The 11398-nt window shown below is 37.3% G+C and overlaps 1 protein-coding gene across 2 annotated transcripts in view; it reads left to right on the top strand.

Moving 5' to 3' along the window:
• Window positions 1–9803, top strand: part of LOC132060046 (probable protein arginine N-methyltransferase 6) — a 53157-nt gene extending 43354 nt beyond the window's left edge. The window contains exon 14 of one of the 2 annotated variants that reach the window (XR_009415872.1): window positions 9676–9803. The gene's annotated coding sequence lies outside the window, so the exon portion shown is untranslated. Of the gene's footprint in view, window positions 1–9666 lie in introns of both variants that reach the window. The other variant, XR_009415873.1, reaches the window with a different exon arrangement.
• Window positions 9804–11398: the final 1595 nt, after the last annotated feature.

The following is an 11398-nucleotide window of genomic DNA, read 5'->3' on the forward strand; positions in this document are numbered from 1 at the left end:
TCAGAACTACTCAAAACCATTAAATATATGGAGTTTAAATTTCTATATACTAACATTAACTTTTTAAAATATATTTTTGGATCACTTTAAAAATTGTTATAAGTACTATTCCGTTAGCACACATGATTTGATAGTAAGCAAATTATGATAAATATGTCACAAACACGCGCGCGCGCACACACAAATTTACATTCATTTTGTTACATTAAAATTTGACTAAATAGAATTCTTAAATATCTCATAAGCCCCACAGTTCGAATAGAGAAACTTCATTTCGTTTAGCTATTCTCCCACATTGTTAAATCTTCTTCGTGTTAATTATAACCTTCATTCACCAAAAAGTCTACACATTGATTCGGCCTCCAAATATGTTTGATGTTAATCATGTTGGCTTCAACAAATATTTACAATCTTCAATTATACCCCTAAGAGGATGACATAGTATGTCCTCTTTGATAAACTTGACAACAAGTAGACAATCTGTTTTCATTTCTAGTTCTTTATATCTCATTTCTTTCCCTAATTTCAGGCATTGTTTGATGGGGAAAAGGGTCAAATATACCCCTCTACTTTAGTTTAATAGTCAGTTAATCAAAGTAGATAAATATACCTTTCCGTTAGTCAAAGTAGATAAATATACCCTTACGTTAAGAAAGTACACAAATATACCCCTTTGACATAATTCCCAATTCCACCATTAATTACCGATTTAACTTAAAAAAACCATGCCCCACTGCCGACCCATGAAATTAAATTCTTTCCAAATATACCACCACCACTACAACCGACCTAACACAACCACCACCAATGAATTGGGATGTTGTCTCAGAATAAAATTACGTTGAACTTTAATTTAATTTATAGTTTCTAATTTTGTGACTTAAAGTTACGAAATGATAGCATATATATATAATCGGTGTTAAGTGAGCATTTAGCCTACTAACACCATACAAATACATGTCAAAAAATACCATAGTTGTTATCACGATTATTAATCATCAAGTTTTGTAGGGGAATCGGATGAATCATACCACGCTACAGGCGATTAAAATGATGAGCGGTTGTGTATAGGAGGAGCATTGTGGTTGTGGTGGTGGAAGTGGTGGTTGTGTTGGGTCGGTTGTAGTGGCGGGTGGTATATTTGGGTGGAAAGAATTTAATTTGCGGGTTAGAGCGGGGCGGGCATGGGTTTTTTTAAGTTAAATCGGGTAATTAATGGTGGAATTGGGGATTCTATCAACTGAAGGGTATATCTGTGTATTTTCTTAACGGAAGGGGTATATTTATCTACTTTGATTAACAAATATTTATCTACCTAACGGAGGGTATATTTAACTATTATACTAAAGTAAAGGGGTATATTTGAACCTTTTCCCTTGTTTGATGTTCCATAATGTATACAACCATCCACGACCCAACCGGAGGGCCGCGACGATTTACACCGGGTGCCTAGCCCGCTCCGGCACCACTTAACATACTTATAAAACCATAGTTAAATCATGATTTTCATTCATCATCATTCTAATCTCATTAGGCAATAACACATCTATATCATCAATAACATCTATGCCCATACGGATGTACATCAAGGCTATCAAAATGATATCTAAAATATAGGCCGACGAGGCCGAACATATCTAACCATATATACACAATGTCTACGAGCTCTAAGAAGGGTACGTCATATCATAACATATGGGCGGGACAGACCCCGCCGTGCCCATGAATATATACACAAAAGAATCTATACCAAAAGGCAGCCTCCGAATAAAATGGAGCCGCGTAGTCCCCGAGAAAATACGGTATGGATGGGCCACTGCATGACGCGGCGTCCACAAACAAAAGGACGTCGCACGAAGAATGTACTGAGTATGTAAAGCATGATCAATATCAATATGAAAGCATAATAGACAACATATGAAATAACATAGGATGGGAGATAATAGCATCGTCATCATAGCACTTACTTACTTTCCATAGGGACGTTCCATTTCTATTACATATTCGTGTACATACATCCATATCCGTACTCATTTACCTTTCGTATCCATCTTCGTATTCGTAATCGTATTTCCTTTCATACTTATGCTCGTATCATATACATTGCATATACATAGCCTTTACTTGGCATTTACATGGTCTTAACATATTCGTACTCTTATTGATGTCATCTACATAGCATAATCGTACTCATATTGATGTCATATACATAGCATAATCGTACTCATATTGATGTCATATACATAGCATTTATATAGCATACCCGACCACGAAGGTTCGGTGTTTCACGTACCTGGCCCTACCAAGGCTCAGTGCCTGGCCCTACCAAGGCTCAGGGTTGTTCGTTATTTGCGGTGGTGTGCGCGCATCTTCAGATATAGATATACATATATACATATTCATTATATTCTACCCGGCCATATAAGCTCGGGGTTCACAATAGCCACTCATGGGCACATATACATATAAACTCATAATTATCTTTAGCCTTTTTTACTATCGTCATTCATTACATTCTATCCTTAGAGGATTTCTCATCGTATAAGATTCTTAGTACAATCGTATCATATTGAGCATCATGAGCTTCATAGCTTCTAGGGATAGGATCATTGGAGAATATCGTAGGCTCGTAGAAGGATAAATATTTGACCAAAGAACCATGCCTTATGAAAGAAGGGTTAGCCTTACATACCTTTCCGTGCAACTATTATATCACTTGTACGTTCTTCTTCAAGGCTCACGTTCTACCTTGTGTACTCATATTAGATAATGGATAGCTTAGCATTCATGACTAACGCTAGAGAAAATCGGACAGCATCTCCTTTATTTATACGAATTCCCTTATATCCTATATCAACTCCCAATTATCAATAATAACATTCACGATATCATCACAATAGCCTTTAGTCAACTACATTACTCTTACTTCACTATTCGTTTCAATTCATCCTTATTCATAGTCATACCTCGACAATACGTTCATTCACATACAATGTCAATTCCATACTCTCAACACCATTTATAACATAATCATATTCGTAACGTATCAAGAATCATAACTCATTCCAAACATTCACTCAAAAGTGGCACTATTGCACATTCATGACCTATTTCTTATATTCTTTTGTAATCCAAGTGTTTCAACTTCCAAATACTTTAAACAACATGGAAACATCATAAAACTTACCTTAGATGGTGTAGGATTGAACCTTGGTTGCATATACCTCACTTGAGCAAAACCCTAGATTTTCCTTCACTTGAATTCCTTGTTTTTGATGAACTTTAATGCGTTTTCTTACTTTGATTCACTTAGTTTGATGATAATAACAATTAGTTTGATGATAATAACCTTTGATTTCCTTTGGATTCTTGTTCATAAAATGTATGTAATACTCTAGAGGTTTTAGAGAGAAGTGGAGAAGTGTTGGAAATGAATAATGAAGTTGGAAACACATTTATAAACTTGGAACATTTCAGCCCGTCGGGAGTTCCACGGACTGTTCCACGGTCCGTGGAACCTAGTGTTGTCGGTGAAGCTGGTCATGGTTCACGACCAGCCCGGTCGTCTTCTGCGCGGCAGTTCCACGGACCCATCCACGGTCCGTGGAACACAATGCTGGCCGTGGAACCTAGCCGTGAAACCCATTGCTTCACCAAGTTCGATCCCGTCGTCTCGTTTGATCTCCAATCCTTATGGAACCTTTTTAGCACTTGTTTATCACTTCATTGACAATCTAAGGGCGTTATAACTCTTCCCCAACACATCATTAAGTTGTGATCAACTTGCTACTCATAAATCCTTTCCGATACTTATCGCATACATGGCCTTCTCTTGGCAACTTCCTCGTCTAACATCGAATGTCTTTAAAATCTTATTTAGAATCACCAAATGCTATTTCTTACTTATTGAAACATCGCATACTTCGTACTTCTCATTAGCCTATTCACTGTGCATCAACGGAAAATTTTCCGAGGTGTAACAACAACTATTTCATGTGTGTGTATATATAGAAACAACAAGGCTTATAGTGAAGTGGTAATACTCCTCCATCTTTATACAAAAATCTAGTATTTGAGCTCTGAGTATGTAATCGTATTTGATAGGAAACACTTACCCTTAATGTGAGACTTCCTGAAGGAAATCCATAATTAGTTGAGCCCCAATGAAGATAACAAGCACCAAATGAAAAATCTAAGAAAAGATATTTATAAATAGAGAAGGTAAGAAGCACAAATATGAAAACTCATCATTCAATTATTTATTCTGACCCTCCAAAAATGGGCCAAAAGTCTCTTCTCCAACCCCACAACCCACGCCCCTACGCCCCAACACCCCCACCCCATCCATATACCCCCTCTCAGACCTTTATCTTATTTACATCCCAGCAGAGAAATCACTGTTGAAAATGTTTTGACATGGCCACAAGTGGTTAGTAACATCAAATTCAGTTATTTTTGGGTTTCAAATTGCAAACTATTATCTGTGTCAAAAAACAATTACTTCTTAATCCAAGGAAGTGGATGCATACCTGTTAAAGGAGCTATATGAAAGAAAAAATTGTATGATTCAAGTTTAACCATGTAATAAGGGTTACTTGTGCAGATCATTGGATTGTTGGTTTCCGCAGATATAAGTGTGAAATCTGGGACATTGGATTGTTGCCCCAACATAAAAAAGCATAATTTAAGGTGATAACCATCTGCAAAGAAGGGTCAGTCCGTAGCTCAACCATTCTGTCTAGGTTCTGTTGGATAGTCACGTAACATGTAGAGTGCAGAGCTGTAGAAGATGATTCAATCATGTCAATTAATATTTTGTCTTCAAAAGAAAAGAGCCGTGGGATTATATACTAAATATTTGGGATTAAAGAAGCAATTAATGGTTCATGGAAATTAGTTGCTCGGAATAAACACTCACATCTATTATTATAGCGGTGAATCCCCAAGAGGAAAAGAATCCTTTTCCTTTCCTGTCGGAGGTTTTGGGAGGGGGGCGCTGTATGTAAGGGGGTCCGTCACATGCTTTTAGTTGCTTTGAGTGGTGTGATTCATTATAGTAAAGGTGCTCCTGCAGTGCATTTTCTGGAGTAGTTTGACTATTCAATTGTGCCAAGAATAGTTTTATTCTTTTGTTAATTGTTATCTGATATTTATTTTACTTGTTTAGTAATGTCTATCATGTTTGTTGTGTAGAGTTAAGTTATGATTTGATACTCCAATTACTCGTGTACGTCCTCTACCAGCAGAAGGCTGATGTATGTGGTTTGTCCATTTGCATGAATAGCATGTCTTTCAGAAGTTCATGGTAATGTAAAATTATAGTGATCGTGAAGATGATAAGGGATCTTTCTTGTGATCATGGTATGGATGTTGTATGAATTGCATTATGCTCTGAGTCTTCACAGTTATTTTAGCAGACGTCGGGTGTTTGCAGTCTCAAGTATGGTCCGATATTTATATCAAAATCTTCAGGAACATACAATTTAGAATGTTCTGGGCTTGTGTGCCTTATGCTCAATTATTTCCTCTGGCTCTTGTATTTTATGCACTATTGCAGTACTCATCAGCCTTCCTAATTTTGGACTCATTTCCCTTTAACTAAACGGCAGGTGAAGCATGTGGACTGATATACAGTGACAAGTCAGGAGCTAGAGTCCATCACTGCCAGATTCAAATTTGAGTCGATGATGCGATGTACAACTTCTCTCTCCCCCCCAGTAAACATTGTCTGAGTGTGTTGTCCACGGAACTCATGGCATTTTTTTATAACATCTGTTTTCTTGTGGGTGGAAGATGACGATTCATGCTTTTCTTCATTAAGTGCTGATACTTTTTTCTTTAATGCTCACTAGTGGTTGTATGGTCTGACTCTCTTTTTCTTTTTCAGAACCATTTCATGGTTTTGCTTTATGGTTTGATGTGGAGTTTACTGGTGTTACACCCTGCACTTTCAGAGCATGAGCATGCCACGTGCTTCACCGTTATAATGGAGCATCAGAGACGTCCCATGAAGTTTTGAAAGGTACAAGTCATGGGAAGCACGTAACAATGGAGTAAAGGATGAATTGCGATCTCGTAAGTCGTAACCGGGAAGGACAACCTTGAAACATGAGAATATGCCCATTATCAAGTATAGTAAATGATAAACAGTATGTAGGGGGAGTTTTGGAAGATTCCGGACCAAGCAAATCAAAGAAAATCAGTTTGTCAAAAATTTGGAAAAAAGTTAGCAGAATTAAGGACAAAATTTTGGGTCAACTTTGGAGGGGTATATCTCCAGGTATATGGGGAGTTTTAAGGTGTTTCAAAAGCTTAAAATGAAGTTTGTCGAGTATAGTTTCTAACGCAATAAACCGCTCGTCGATACGACATCGAAGTAGAGAATTATAGACGTTACAAGTTAGGCGGGCAGAGCAGGGCGCATTGCTACAGTGCTGCTACAGTGATGCCGACTTTGGCACCCTATATAAAGGGCAAAACCCCATTTTTTGGTCATAAAAATTACCCCAAATATTCCAGAAAATTCAGCAACAAAGAGAGAGTAAATATACATCATAAAAGTGAGGATTTTGAGTAATTTCAAGTGACGGAGTATTAATCGAGGTCGGGTAACGTGCAGTTGCGATTGTAGTATTGTCTTGCGGTGGAATTGGCTTGGATTCAAAGTGAATATTGAAGATATTGCTGCTCTATCAAGAATAAGGTATGAATCTCTCCTTATTAATATTAAATTCAGTTTATTTACGGAGATAAAGTTATGAAATGATCGTATAATGAACTGTTGATGGAGAAATTGAATAAACATCGTGTGGGATGTTTATGGAGAATCTTGGTGTTGATATTATTGTTGTTGATGTTGGTATTGTTGTTATTGTTGTTGGTTATTGGATTGTGATTTCGGGCTAGGCATATAAACGGGGGAGATGCTGCCCGAATTTCGGTAGATTCTAAATGGATTTAAATTAAGGGTTTAAGACGAGCACATGACAATGGGCCTAACAGTAGTATGAATGGTCGTGTATGTAGATTACGAGGCTATGAATGATCTTAAGTTAATTGCAAGACAGGAAGTAAGTTGGAAGTCGAGAAATTATTTTCCAGGTATGTTAAGGCTATTCCTCTTCCTTTTAAAGGCATGATTCATTTCCCATGAACGCATACACGCCTTCCATAATACCTTATTTCTGAAAATACTAGCAATTCATGATTCTCAAAATCCTTATGATGCTAAAGACGAATGTTTTCTATAAGGACCATGATGAGGATTATGATGATCCCATTTCGGAGATCCTAAAGCTATGGTTTTAATGTCATTATGAGATTACGAAATTTGATTTCAAGATTTTGATTATGTTTGTTGATGTTGATCTCATCTTATGATTTTGCTCAAGGTATGATTCCTATCCTATCTCAGGATTTCATATATGTTTCCATAACTCTCTTACTTCCAAAAGTTAAAAGTTCATGATCCTCAAAAAACTTCTTATGACACTTAAGATGAGATGTTTTCTATGATGAACATGATGATGATGATCTTAATTCTAGAAATTCCAAAGCTTATGATTTTAATGCTATTATGAGGTTATTGAGCTTATTTCATGATTGTCTCGATTTTACTCATTGTTGTTGATCTCACCTTATAATAATTGTTCCTTCAAGGTGGGATAAACGATAATGATTGATCCATAATATAATCGAAGGCTACCGACCTTACGTCACTCCGATATAGTTATGGCTTTGATTGGGCTCTCATGCATGTTTTATATATATGTATGTATTTCTCACACCGAGCCGCGCTATAGTCGGACGGGTACGACACCTATTGTGCAACCACTGATCAGTTGGTATTACACACCGAGTCTCGAAAGGGCCGGGTATGTTACACACCGAGTCCCGAAAGCGGCCGAGTACGTTACACACCGAGTCCCGAAAGGGCCGGCACGTTACACACCGAGTCCGAAAAGGCCGGCACGTTATGATGATGATATTATATATATGTATGTAAGAAAAAGTTTTTTTTTTTTTGTAAAAAGCTGAGCATGCACGACATCCGCCTTATGAGGCATCCAGATGTACAGGTTATCTCTCTTATTCCATATTACCTTCCATATTTATATTATGTTGTTATTCATGCCTTACGTACCGGTACATTTTTCGTGCGCGTCTCTTCGTGGACGCCGTGCTCGTGCCCGCGGTAGGCGAGGAGACGGATCGGACCGTAGGTGTTCTATCGGCAAATTCTCGGGAGCACTCCGGTTCCCCCGGAGGCTGCGGTCTATTTGGTATTGTCCTTATAATCATTTGTATTCCATGTGTAGAGGCTCGTAGACGTGTATGTACGTTAGATGTTTGTAGCTCCAGGTTCATATTATGGTATAATATATTAGTGGCCTTGTCGGCCTTATTTTGAGCTCTTGACACTTTCGGTGATTTAACTTTATGATATACGCTGTGTTGTGGCGACCTTGTCGGTCCGCATATGTACATATGTGCTGAATGATCGGATATTCCTATGTTGGGCCTTTTCTGCGTGCAAGTGTTCTTTGAGTTATGGGTTATAATGTTCAAAGTAACGGATAAGTCAGGTGGTTCCGGCCTACGGGTCGGAGCCCTCATACCCTGGTAGGGGTGTGACAAGCGGCCTAAAGTACTTCGTTGAATAATGGTATGCCACCCTCATTTGTTGAGCCTCAAACGATTCTGATCGGGGAAGGCAATATACGCGTAAAGAAGCTTCCCAATCCTAACGAAGCCTCTTTGTCTTGTCAACTGCCGGAAGGATCCCCCAACACATCGGCGGAGTTCTAAAAATACTTTCCCCCCCCAAAAAATCTTTGGGTGCTCTCTTTGTTCTACTCTTTTGTTTTTTGGTTCATCGGAATGGAAGGTAGGCGTAGAAAATAGGTAATTGATTGTCAATCAAAAATTTGCAACCAATTTTGGTATCTAATTTTATTAAATGTGCACTAAGAATTGGACAAAGATACATTTTCTTGCACTTATCATAGATAGACCAGTAGATTGACCAGTAAATACCTACTGAGGGTCTGAGGCCATAAGAAATATGTTCGCTATAGTAGAGAGAGGCTCGGAGCTTCTATGCACATTCCTTTTGTGCTAAAAGCTGAAAATGATGTCTTGGAATTGTCGTTGATAACCATTTGAGAACTCCAAAGATAATATTGTCAATATTTAGTCTAGATGTATATCTTTGCTTAGCAATCCTATTTGGAATGAAATTATGGAATTATGGTGATCTCCTACTATTTTATTAGCTCCTCTGGAGAAATTGGTGCATGCGCTCATGGTTTTTCATTTTTGATATGAATTTTGCAGACATTGGTTTACTTATGAGACCCGGACGTGAAGCGAGATCGAGGTTATAGAAGGCTCTCTAACATTGTCGCAAAGCGAAAGAAAATGCTCGATTCATGAACATCCATCTTGAATATTCGTACGCTTTGGCCCAGCTCAATCGAGTCACTCTAGTTTATTTTCGTGTTTTTCGGTATTACACTAAAACATAACTTCCTTTTGCATTTACGATCGTGCGGATCGGTGGACGTTCGTTTGTCGAAAAGTCGATTGATGCGTTAAATCAACATATGAAGTCTTTGTCCCTTTTAACCATTATGGTAGTCTACCACGATTTACGATGGTTCGGTTGTATTTTAGGTAGGGAAACTAAGGTGAGATCAGGGCATTTCCACTGCCTTATAACTTAAAAGCATTGAATGTGGGAAGTTCAATGCATATGCATGTAGTGTATTATGTGAAAACTTATTAACATATCATCGCGAATATATGGGTCTTTCCCTGAGCTGTAACTTATAGAGTAGATGTAGGGTTGGCCTGCCACTATATTAGAATTTTTGGAGAAGTTGAATTCATTAGGATATGAAAATGATAAAAAGATCTAATTGTTTCTTCAGCCACCAGTGTGACAAGTTACCCTCTTTATCGTTTTTTATTCTCTCTCTTCCAGTAATTTGGTTGAAAATTCCTCTTCTTGATGTAACTTTATACTTTGAGGACTTGCCGGGGCAGGGGAAATTTTCAAAAACTAGTAACGGGGCAGGGCGTGTCAAAATCTTAACGGGTCAAGGCTTCCCCTGCCCCACCCTGCCTCATTGCCATCCCCTATTTGTAGTAGGTAAATTCAACTTGTTCTGTTAAAAAAAATTGCTTCATTATTGCATTAGGAGTTATAATCTACTTTTTTTGTCAATCAATACACCAGATTAAAAAAAAAATAAAAAAAAATGCGTGCGTTAATTCAAAGATATAGGTGCACTCAAGTGTTTGGATACAAACACTGTGTGATTTCTTCCCATATATCCAAGTCTTATGGATAGCGTTACTCGTTACATATGATGGTGGATAAAACAGGTATCCCATGGAATTAGCAGAGTGTGCAAGTTGGTCCGAACACCACAATTATATTTGTATATAAAAAGTTCCCATGGAATTAGTGGAGTATGTGCAAATTGGTCCGCACACCACAATTATATCTGTATGTAAAAAGTTGAGACCAAGTTAATTAGGAACTTGGAACCAAGTAAAGCTAAGGACAAGCTCTGTTCTTTATTTTCACCCTCAAACTTTTTTACTACTATTTTTTTTCATCACTTATCTTTTACAATAAACTCACAACTGATCACTAACATTTTAGTACACTTTTTATGTTCTTACAGAACATGCAATTTTGCTTAGTTTTACTTTTGACTCGTGAAGTAGCTAGTTTTAGAAGCTTCATTTACAAGGAATAACATTTTCAATAGTGACTCAACAGTATAGCTACTAAGAATTAATAACAATTGTCTTAGAGGACCAGAGATAAGTGAGTTAAACATATACAGTAACAAATTGGAAAACGTAAGAATTCATTATATGAAATTGAAAGTTTGAAACCGTCCATTCAAAAAACCCAGAACTCATGTATAGAACAAAAGGACAAATTAAAAAGAAGGAATAACTTGTCTTTCAATAATTCTAGTGGTATACATGATTGAACAGAGAAAGCGACAATGAAGTAAATTAAGCAATACAGACAAGAACAGAAATGGAAATATGGACTAGTTTTATTACAACTTAGAAAGAAATATGGTGAACTGGAATGTAACAACCCAGAAGGTGATATATTTCAGAATGATTGAATAAGTAAAACATAAACAGGCTCTTTATTGGAATAAGACGAGCAGACTACAGAAAACATGAAATGTGGTGACTCCTTATCAAAGAGCATTCTATTTTTGTCAATGATCTCAGCAACATCATGCCCTTTGATTTCTCCTGCAGGGGGAAAGTGTAGCAGTTATATTTATTGTTTGGAAAGTCACCACTACATCAATATTCCATCAACTACTCTGTAAGTAGTACATTAATAAATGTGATAAAA

Source organism: Lycium ferocissimum, chromosome 6 (assembly GCF_029784015.1).
Source record: "Lycium ferocissimum isolate CSIRO_LF1 chromosome 6, AGI_CSIRO_Lferr_CH_V1, whole genome shotgun sequence".
NCBI classification, from domain to species: Eukaryota; Viridiplantae; Streptophyta; class Magnoliopsida; order Solanales; family Solanaceae; genus Lycium; species Lycium ferocissimum.